Genomic DNA, 12,148 nt, shown 5'->3' with positions numbered 1-12,148 from the left:
AGTTGATTGGCCCACACTAGGGAGACTGGATGGTTTTTGGGTCAATTTTGCTAGCTGTTTTTCTGTGGTCATTATGCTACGTTCGAGGGGTTGAAGATAGTGCTTAAGGATTTCCCTAAAACTTGCCAGGAGCTGGGTATTTTCGCTGCATAGAGTACAGGCCTTCCCAATAGTGAGTGGAATAGGTAAATTAGCAGATGAATCTATTAGGTTAATAGGTTGAATGTTTGAATCATTTAGACGTTCATGTGAATTTTGGTTGTTTGATCTGTCTTTGTGGGTTGTGACAGCTTTAGGAACTTTTGGGTTCACTAAGTTCTTATCTTTTCCTTGCTTGGGGACAGCAACCTCTTTTACCCCATGTGCTGTATTTGAGTGCCCGTATCCTGAGTTTGCAAAAGCTGAAGGTCTGGGGTGTTTTCCAGGTCGCCTGTGGTTTCAGCATCAGAAGTAAGATTCGAGACAGAGAGGTCAAAAGCATTGGCCATGGCCGTCTTGCTTCTGCTCCCCCGGACCATGATACGTGGACCTGATGATCGACTTTATGGAATAGTGGGTCTTCTGGTTACAGCAACAATGAGTGTGACTAATAATATTGCCTATTAGTCATAAGAAACCTTACCGGATACAGGAGCCAAGGGAAATGGCCCAGCCCAGCCTTCTAACAGGCTATAACGGGCTAAAAGGGCCCGCCCTTGACCCGGGCTTCGCCCGGCGTCCCGCGAGACGGGGGCGATGCCGCTTTTAAGCGCCTCCTGGCGCTGGCAGATGACACAGCAGAGCGGTGGGGCTTCTGGGAATTGTAGTGCACCCCTCACTCGTCTCCGTTCGGCGGCCCCGCTCCAGGTGGTAAAGAAGCGCAGGGCGGCAGGAGACGAGCGGTGCAAGTCCACGAGGCTTGACAAGGGTCTGCAGGAGGCTTACGTGAAAATTGGCAGTAACAGCACGGACTACAACAAACGGCAGACCAAAGGTTTCCCCCGCTCGATAGAGGCAATGCCGCTTTTAAGCGCCTCCTGGTGCTGGCAGATGACACAGCAGAGCGGTGGGGCTTCTGGGAATTGTAGTGTACCCCTCGCTCGTCTCCGCTCGGTGGCCCCGCTCCAGGTGGTCAAGGAGCGCAGGGCGGCGGGAGACGAGCGGTGCAAGTCCACGAGCCTTGACAAGGGTCTGCAGGAGGCTCACGTGAAAATTGGCAGTAACAGCACGGGCTACAACAAACAGCAGACAAAAGGTTTTATACAGTGGTATTAACAGTGGTAACCCGAGGGTTAGAGGGCAGGCTACTCCGTGGGTCCTCCTCCAGCACGGCTCCCAGGTCAGTGGTAGAGTTTTGGTGGTGTCCCAAGCAGTGCAGCAAACGCACGCCTTTTGATCCTGGCCAGGCGGGGGGCGCGTCTCGCTGGGGGCGTGTCCGTGCGCACCTGGGCAACGCAGGGACTCCTGGTCTTCTGAGTCCCTGCAAGCACACGCCCGTGATGGATCTCGAGACCTGCTCCCTGGAACAAGCGCCTAAGCAGCACCGCCCCTAACTGTCAACCGCGAAGCGCGGCGAGCAGCAGCGGTAACAGTGGTAACCCGAGGGTTAGAGGGCAGGCTACTCCGTGGGTCCTCCTCCAGCACGGCTCCCAGGTCAGTGGTAGAGTTTTGGTGGTGTCCCAAGCAGTGCAGCAAACGCACGCCTTTTGATCCTGGCCAGGCGGGGGGCGTGTCTCGCTGGGGGCGCGTCCGTGCGCACCTGGGCAACGCAGGGACTCCTGGTCTTCCGAGTCCCTGCAAGCACACGCCCTTGATGGATCTCGAGACCTGCTCCCTGGAACAAGCGCCTAAGCAGCACCGCCCCTCACTGTCAACCGCGAAGCGGCACCCGCGAGGCGGGTGCGGAGAGCAGCAGCGGTAAGAGTGGTAACCCGAGGGTTAGAGGGCAGGCTACTCCGTACCTCAGATGACATACCAGGAGTGTCTAAGACCCTTTCCTGGCCTCCAGGGGTGACTTTTTGAAGTTTTTGTGTGACTTTTTGAAGTTTTTGTGTTTAAGGGGGCAAAGTCACTTCTTCCACCCAGCCCAAGGTGCTCAAAATCGTGTACAATCGCAGGTTTTTCCCTTGGCTGGAAGCTGGAAAAAAAACTTCAGATAATACCAAAGGTAGACAGACCAAATGAAAACATCAGATCTGACCTTTCTAACAAGTGTATTTATGTGTCTCTGATATCCAGTCTGAGCTATTTGACAAATTAGCAAATCTTGTCAAAAAAAGTTTTTTTGACGATTTTTGCTAATTTTCGGTATCGACTCTCATGACAGTTTGTGGGTCCTTGTGGACATTAGGAACCCAAATTATACCTCAGGTGATATATCAGCAATGTATGAGACCCAATTCAAGCATCCATCCACCTGTTGTAGTGATATTTGTCACATTTTAGCTGTTCAGGGTACAGAGTCACTTCTTCTACTAGAAATGTGATGTGACTCTGGGCTCTATGGCCTATAATGGAAAAAATTAGTTTGACACCAAACACCTCGAAATGTCAGAAATAGGAGTCAAACATGTACATGGAGGCTGGAAATGAGCCCTAGACACTCTTGCTAAATCACCTGAGCTATATAATGGGGTCCTGGTGGCTACAGGGACCTGAAAACAGTCATTAGGGTTGATACTGAAAATTAGCAAAAATCGTCAAAAAATATTTTTGGGACAAGATTTACTAATTTTCCAAATAGCTCAGAATGGATATCACAGTCACTTTGTGAGTGCCCAGGACCTAAATATACTTGTTAGAAAGCTCAGATCTGATGTTTTCATGTGATCTATGTACCTTTGGTATTATCTGAAGTTTTTTTCAAGCTTCCAGCCAAGGGAAAAACCTGAAATTGTACCCGATTCTGAGCACCTTGGGCTGGGTGGAAGACGTGACTTTGCCCCCTTAAACCCAAAAACTTCAAAAAGTCACCCCTGGAGTCTAGAAATGGGTCATAGACACTCCTGCAATGTCATCTGAGGTACACTATGGGGTCCTTGGCTCCAGAACTAGAAATGTGATGTGACTCTGGGCTCTATGGCCTATAATGGAAAAAATTAGTTTGACACCAAACACCTCGAAATGTCAGAAATAGGAGTCAAACATGTACCTGGAGGCTGGAAATGAGCCATAGACACTCTTGGTATATCACCTGAGCTATATAATGGGGTCCTGGTGGCTACAGGGACCTGAAAACAGTCATTAGGGTTGATACTGAAAATTAGCAAAAATCGTCCAAAAATATTTTTTTGACAAGATTTGCTAATTTTCCAAATAGCTCAGAATGGATATCACAGTCACTTTGTGAGTGCCCAGGACCTAAATACACGTTTTTTTTTCCAGCTTCCAGCCACGGGAAAAACATGATATCGTACCCGATTTTGATCACCTTGGGCTGGGTGGAAGAAGTGACTTTGCCCCCAAAAACTTCAAAAAGTCTCCCCTAGAGTCTAGACATGGGTCTTAGACACTCCTGCAATATTATCTAATGTATACTATGGGACCCTTGGGTCCAGAACTAGAAATGTGATGTGACTCTGAGCTCTATGGCCCAACTCTGAGCTCTATGGCCCATAATGGAAAAAATGAGTTTGACACCAAATACCTCGAAATGTTAGAAATAGAAGTCAGACATGTACCTGGAGCCTGGAAATGAGCACTAGCCTCTCTTGCTATATCACCTGAGATATATTATGGGGTCCTGGTTCCCACATGGACCTGCAAACAGTCATTAGAGTTGATACCAAAAATTTGCAAAAATTGTCAAAAAAAGTTTTTTTGACAAGATTTGCTAATTTTCCAAATAGCTCAGAATGGATATCAGAGACACTGTTTGAGTGCACAAGATATAAATACACTTATACGAAAGGTCAGATCTGATGCTTTGATGTGATCCATATACCTTTGGTATTATATTACGGTTTTTTTTCAGCTTCCAGCCAAGGGAAAAACCTTGCTATGCACTATAATTCTGGAAGCGTATGAGGTACTGACTTAATTTAAATTGCAGAATGTAGCTAGTACATGTACACTATATAGTGGCAACTCTGATGTTTGTGGCCTCTAGGGACAAGGTACAAATCAAATGTAACCTTCAGGTAGGTTTTTCTTTTTCCCTTTCAATTATGTTGTAAGAACACTTTACGCTTTCTGCTATAAATCACAATCGTTATATGATAGAGACATAATGTAAAATGCAGATTGTTCCCAGTCCTGTTCTACATACCCATGTGAAGTATCATGTATGTGGCATATAGGGAACTAGTCAAAATGTGAAGTTAAATGTATGATGTTTTTCAATTACGTCACATGTTTGAAAAAGTATGCCTTTCGCTTTGGCCCATAATTCTAACACCATACAATCTGGATCCATAATTCCATGTGCAGCATACAGCTAACATCAAGCCACTGCCTTGTGGTCATTTTCATGCCTCTGCCATGCTTAGAAGTGGTAAGGATCGTTCATTGATTAAATGCATGTTTTATAAAATTTGCCTCCATTTTTTGCAAAATGAGTCACGTATATTGTGTCATCAGTCATGATCCATACTAGATAGAGCTTGATTTCCAACTGCAACACATTCTATAGCATACCCTACTACATTGTGCCATTTGAAATGCATGTGGCTTACACGTAAGGTACATACAACGCAATATGAATCCATACGACGCGATTTTCAATTTGCGGCCATCTGGTCGTCCCATTGAAATGGATAGGATATAATACATAGCAGAATGTGCCCTATAATTCTTGAAGCATATAAGTTAAAGACTTAATTTCAATTGCAGATTCTAGCTAAGATTCGTATGCATTATTGAACCAATTCTTATGCATGTGGCCCACATAGAAAGTGCACGAAATGGAAGTTGAATCCATACGAGGCGATTTTCGATTTCCGGCCATCTGGTCACCCAAATCTCAAAGATTATTGTTAATAATTCAGTGTGTTTTTATGCTATTTAGCTAATAATGCATGAACCTGTTTATTAACATGTGCATAATGAGATACCAAAGAGAAAATAATGAAAATGTATTGGTAAACCGTATTTTGGGAGACTTTAAAAAACCCCATTGAAAAACACATGCATCACCAATGCTGCTTTTTGCTTGTGCCTAAAACGAAAATGTGTTATTAAAAAGTGAATATAACACATAGAGATGTTTTTTCTTTTGTTTATGAAGCCTAATGTGAAGGCAGGTCACACCTATGTTTTACTTTGAAAAAATCTCTTTTCTAAAATTTACGGCGTTACCTTGTTTTTTAATATAGCTAAAAAAACAATTGTTAAAGTCGCTTATAAAAAAGTGATCGTAAATGCTATTTTGTTTTTTTTTTCAGCTTGAGCTTCAGTTTAATATGAGTCTTAGTTTGATGTATCACTTGCCCTAGTAAACAATCCCCAAAGTCTATTTTTTTTCATTTTTCCCAAGCTCAATGTTAAACACATGCATCACCAATGATGCAAAAAGTCAAGTCAGAAATTTCAAACAGCAATAAAAAAGTGAGAAAAACAGATATTTCAAAAATTCCTTTTGTTTATGCGGCCTTATGCCCAAAGCCATCCAACAAGAGCATTTTTTTTTAATTCGGTCGATTTAAAAAAAAATCTGCGAACTATTTTATTTCTCTCAAAAAAGTGCCAAAAAGTGACTTTTTGTGCAAAAAAGTGCCCGTACAATATTTTTTCATCTAATAAACTTTTTATGACTCAGAATACACTTAGGCTTCAGGTCAATGTGTTTTCGTTTGGGGGAGGGGCCCAAGGGAAAAAACACCTTTGGGGTGAATGCATCACTGGTGCTGCTCTCTAGAAAAAAGGGTACCCCAATATTTTTTTCTGAAAAAAGGGGGGTGCATATGAAAGAGGGCGTCAAAATATTATGATTGAGCACCTTTTTTTTCCGGCTTGGTCAAAGGTCAGGCTACCAGCTTGACTCTAGTCTCACCAGTGATGCATTTGCATCACTAGTGATGCACATGCATCACCAGTGCTGCATATCAGGTTTAGTGTGCATCACTAGTGATGCATGAAAAGGTTAAATTGATTTAAAAATTAATAGAGATATACATTATGTTTAGCATGTTATTAGGCACATGTTCCTTGCTGTTTTTTTCATTTTCCACCATTTTTGACCGTTTTATGTCACTTTGAAGCGCTGGTGATGATTGGGAAATTGATGAGAATTGTGATGAGGGATGATTCAAAAGTGCTGAAAATACATTTGGCAACTATTCAGGACATTGCAATCACACCTAGATAGTTTTTAAATGATTTTGAAGTATTAAAAATGTTAAACATCATAAGGGAGGCAAGCTGAAATTTTACCCCACTCGGAGTTCCATGACCTCGGACACAAAAGTGACCTTGTCCCCCTGAAATTTAAAATGCTAATTTTCATGTTTATTTGTAAAGCTATTCATTCTGTTTCATTCATTGTGTGTTTATAATGCTCTAAGGCCACTTTAACACTCATTTGTTTTCATTTCAATCCATTTTTGAACACTTTGAGGCACCATTGATGTTTTTGGACTTAGTCATTTTTTGCTTCAGGGGACTTCAAAAGTGTTTGAAATTCATTTTGGAGGTACACAGAACAGTGCAAATGCAGTTATATAGCATTCAGGACACTGCAATTACACCTACATAGTTTATTAATGATTTTGATGCACTAAAATGTTTGACCTCCATAAGGGGGAAAGCTGAAATTTTACCACGCTCGGAGTTCCATGACTTCCGTGACCTTGTCCCCCTGAAATTTAAAATAACAATTTTTAATGTTTTTGTAAAACTAGTCATTCTATATCATTCATTATATGTTCAGCATGCTATTGGGCCACTGTAGCACTTTGTTTTTTTTCATTTTAACCCAATTTTGACCGTTTTTTAACACTTTATGATGTTTTTGGACTTAGTCATTTTTTGCTTCAGCAGACTTCAAAAGTGTTATAAATTCATTTTGGAGGGGCACAGAACACTGCAAATACAGTTATACAGTATTCAGGACACTGCAATTACACCTATATAGTTTTTAAATGATTTTGATGCACTAAAATTTTTGACCTCCATAAGGGGGAAAGCTGAAATTTTACCCTGCTCGGAGTTCCATGACTTCCCTGACCTTGTCCCCCTAAAATTTAAAATAACAATTTTTAATGTTTTTGTAAAACTATTCATTCTATATCATTCATTATAGGTTGAGCATGCTATTGGGCCACTGTAGCACCTTGTTTTTTTTCATTTTAACCCAATTTTGACCGTTTTCTTAACACTTTGTGATGTTTTTGGACTTAGTCATTTTTTGCTTCAGCAAACTTCAAAAGTGTTATAAATTCATTTTGGAGGGACACAGAACACTTCAAATGCAGTCATATAGCATTCAGGACACTGCAATTACACCTATATAGTTTTTAAATGATTTTGATGTATTAACATTTTTGACCTCCATGGGGAGGGCACTCAAGCTAAACTTTTACACAGCTCAGAGTTCCACGACCTCGGACACAGAAGTGACCATGTCCCCCTGAAACTGAAAATGCAAATGTTCAACTTTATTTTAATTTTTTGACTCTGTTTCATTCATTGTGTGTTTATAATGCAAGTAAGCCACAATTGTTTTTATTTTAATATTTTTTTTTGCATTTTTTCACACTTTGATGCATCTTGAGACAAAGCCATTTTTTGCTTCAGGTACACTTCAAAGGTGATAGAAATTCATTTTGGAGGTGCACAGGACACTACAATTGCACATTTATAGCATTCCAAACACTGCATTTGCACCTGTACACTTTTTAAATGATTTTGTGTTATATATTTTTTTGACTCTTGGAGCACATGAAGCACCATAGCTTTCTGTAGAAGAAGTGACTCTGTACCCTGAACAGCTAAAATGTGACAAATATCACTACAACAGGTGGATGGATGCTTGAATTGGGTCTCATACATTGCTGATATATCACCTGAGGTATAATTTGGGTTCCTAATGTCCACAAGGACCCACAAACTGTCATGAGAGTCTATATCAAAAATTAGCAAAAATCGTCAAAAAAACTTTTTTTGACAAGATTTGCTAATTTGTCAAATAGCTCAGACTGGATATCAGAGACACCGTTTGAGTGTTCAAAACATAAATACACTTTTTAGAAAGGTCAGATCTGATGTTTTCATTTGGTCTGTCTACCTTTGGTATTATCTGAAGTTTTTTTTCCAGCTTCCAGCCAAGGGAAAAACCTGAGATTGTACACGATTTTGAGCACCTTGGGCTGGGTGGAAGAAGTGACTTTGCCCCCTTAAACACAAAAACTTCAAAAAGTCACACAAAAACTTCAAAAAGTCACACAAAACTTCAAAAAGTCACCCCTGGAGGCCAGGAAAGGGTCTTAGACACTCCTGGTATGTCATCTGAGGTACGCTATGGGTTCCCTGGGTTCAGAACTGCAAATGTGATGTGACTCTGAGCTCTATGGCCTATAATGGGAAAAAATTAGTTTGACACCAAACACCTCGAAATGTCACAAATAGGAGCCAGACATGTACCTGGAGCCTCGAAATGAGCACTAGCCACTCTTGCTATATCACCTGAGATTATATAATGGGGTCCTGGTGGCTACACGGACCTGAAAACAGTCATGAGGGTTGATACTGAAAATTAGCAAAAATCGTCAAAAAAAGTTTTTTTGACAAGATTTGCTAATTTGTCAAATAGCTCAGACTGGATATCAGAGACACCGTTTGAGTGTTCGAGATATAAATGCACTTTTTAGAAAGGTCAGATCTGATGCTTTCATTTGATCTGTCTAACTCTGGTATTATTTGAAGTTTTTTTTCCAGCTTCCAGCCAAGGGAAAAACCTAATATCGTACCCGATTTTGAGCACCTTGGGCTGGGTGGAAGAAGTGACTTTGCCCCCTTAAACCCAAAAACTTCAAAAAGTCACCCCTGGAGTCTAGAAATGGGTCATAGACACTCCTGCAATGTCATCTGAGGTACAATATGGGGTCCTTGGCTCCAGAACTAGAAATGTCATGTGACTCTGGGCTCTATGGCCTATAATGGAAAAAATGAGTTTGACACCAAACACCTCGAAATGTCAGAAATAGGAGTCAAACATGTACCTGGAGGCTGGAAATGAGCCCTAGACACTCTTGCTATATCACCTGAGCTATATAATGGGGTCCTGGTGGCTACAGGGACCTGAAAACAGTCATTAGGGTTGATACTGAAAATTAGCAAAAATCGTCAAAAAATATTTTTGGGACAAGATTTGCTAATTTTTCAAATAGCTCAGAATGGATATCACAGTAACTTTGTGAGTGCCCAGGACCTAAATATACTTGTTAGAAAGCTCAGATCTGATGTTTTCATGTGATCTATGTACCTTTGGTGTTATCTGAAGTTTTTTTCCAGCTTCCAGCCAAGGGAAAAACCTGATATCGTACCCGATTCTGAGCACCTTGGGCTGGGTGGAAGAAGTGACTTTGCCCCCGTAAACCCAAAAACGTCAAAAAGTCACCCCTGGAGTCTAGAAATGGGTCATAGACACTCCTGCAATGTCATCTGAGGTACACTATGGGGTCCTTGGCTCCAGAACTAGAAATGTGATGTGACTCTGGGCTCTATGGCCTATAATGGAAAAAATGAGTTTGACACCAAACACCTCGAAATGTCAGAAATAGGAGTCAAACATGTACCTGGAGGCTGGAAATGAGCCCTAGACACTCTTGCTATATCACCGAGCTATATAATGGGGTCCTGGTGGCTACAGGGACCTGAAAACAGTCATTAGGGTTGATACTGAAAATTAGCAAAAATCGTCAAAAAATATTTTTGTGACAAGATTTACTAATTTTCCAAATAGCTCAGAATGGATATCACAGTCACTTTGTGAGTGCCCAGGACCTAAATATACTTGTTAGAAAGCTCAGATCTGATGTTTTCTTGTGATCTATGTACCTTTGGTATTATCTGAAGTTTTTTTCAAGCTTCCAGCCAAGGGAAAAACCTGATATTGTACCTGATTCTGAGCACCTTGGGCTGAGTGGAAGACGTGACTTTGCCCCCTTAAACCCAAAAACTTCAAAAAGTCCCCCCTGGAGTCTAGAAATGGGTCATAGACACTCCTGCAATGTCATCTGAGGTACACTATGGGGTCCTTGGCTCCAGAACTAGAAATGTGATGTGACTCTGGGCTCTATGGCCTATAATGGAAAAAATGAGTTTGACACCAAACACCTCGAAATGTCAGAAATAGGAGTCAAACATGTACCTGGAGGCTGGAAATGAGCCCTAGACACTCTTGCTATATCACCTGAGCTATATAATGGGGTCCTGGTGGCTACAGGGACCTGAAAACATTCATTAGGGTTGATACTGAAAATTATCAAAAATCGTCAAAAAATATTTTTTTGACAAGATTTGCTACTTTTCCAAATAGCTCAGAATGGATATCACAGTCACTTTGTGAGTGCCCAGGACCTAAATACACGTTTTTTTTTTCCAGCTTTCAACCACGGGAAAAACATGATATCGTATCCGATTTTGATCACCTTGGGCTGGGTGGAAGAAGTGACTTTGCCCCCAAAAACTTCAAAAAGTCTCCCCTAGAGTCTAGACATGGGTCTTAGACACTCCTGCAATATTATCTAATGTATACTATGGGATCCTTGGGTCCAGAACTAGAAATGTGATGTGACTCTGAGCTCTATGGCCCAACTCTGAGCTCTATGGCCCATAATGGAAAAAATGAGTTTGACACCAAATACCTCGAAATGTTAGAAATAGAAGTCAGACATGTACCTGGAGCCTGGAAATGAGCACTAGCCTCTCTTGCTATATCACCTGAGATATATTATGGGGTCCTGGTTCCCACATGGACCTGCAAACAGTCATTAGAGTTGATACCAAAAATTTGCAAAAATTGTCAAAAAAAGTTTTTTTGACAAGATTTGCTAATTTTCCAAATAGCTCAGAATGGATATCAGAGACACTGTTTGAGTGCACAAGATATAAATACACTTATACGAAAGGTCAGATCTGATGCTTTGATGTGATCTATATACCTTTGGTCTCTGATATCCAGTCTGAGCTAATTGACAAATTAGCAAATCTTGTCAAAAAAAGTTTTTTTGACGATTTTTGCTAATTTTCGGTATTGACTCTCATGACAGTTTGTGGGTCCTTGTGGACATTAGGAACCCAAATTATACCTCAGGTGATATATCAGCAATGTATGAGAGCCAATGCAAGCATCCATCTACCTGTTGTAGTGATATTTGTCACATTTTAGCTGTTCAGGGTACAGAGTCACTTCTTCTACAGAAAGCTATGGTGCTTCATGTGCTCCAAGAGGTCAAAAAAATATATAACACAAAATCATTTAAAAAGTGTACAGGTGCAACTGCAGTGTTTGGAATGCTATAAATGTGCAATTGTAGTGTCCTGTGCACCTCCAAAATGAATTTCTATCACCTTTGAAGTGTACCTGAAGCAAAAAATGGCTTTGTCTCAAGATGTATCAAAGTGTGAAAAAATGCAAAAAAATTGATTAAAATAAAAACAATTTTGGCTTACTTGCATTATAAACACATAATGAATGAAACAGAGTCAAAAAATAAAAATAAAGTTGAACATTTGCATTTTCAGTTTCAGGGGGACATGGTCACTTCTGTGTCCGAGGTCGTGGAACTCTGAGCTGTGTAAAAGTTTAGCTTGAGTGCCCTCCCCATGGAGGTCAAAAATGTTAATACATCAAAATCATTTAAAAACTATATAGGTGTAATTGCAGTGTCCTGAATGCTATATGACTGCATTTGAAGTGTTCTGTGTCCCTCCAAAATGAATTTATAACACTTTTGAAGTCTGCTGAAGCAAAAAATGACTAAGTCCAAAAACATCATAAAGTGTTAAAAAACGGTCAAAATTGGGTTAAAATGAAAAAAAACAAAGTGCTACAGTGGCCCAATAGCATGCTGAACATATAATGAATGATATAGAATGACTAGTTTTACAAAAACATTACAAATTGTTATTTTAAATTTCAGGGGACAAGGTCACGGAAGTCATGGAACTCCGAGCGCGGTAAAATTTCAGCTTTCCCCCTTATGGAGGTCAAAAATTTTAGTGCATCAAA

The sequence above is a fragment of the Lissotriton helveticus genome, chromosome 2_1 (genome assembly GCF_964261635.1).
Source record: "Lissotriton helveticus chromosome 2_1, aLisHel1.1, whole genome shotgun sequence".
Taxonomy (NCBI): domain Eukaryota; kingdom Metazoa; phylum Chordata; class Amphibia; order Caudata; family Salamandridae; genus Lissotriton; species Lissotriton helveticus.
This window is presented reverse-complemented; position numbering follows the sequence as displayed.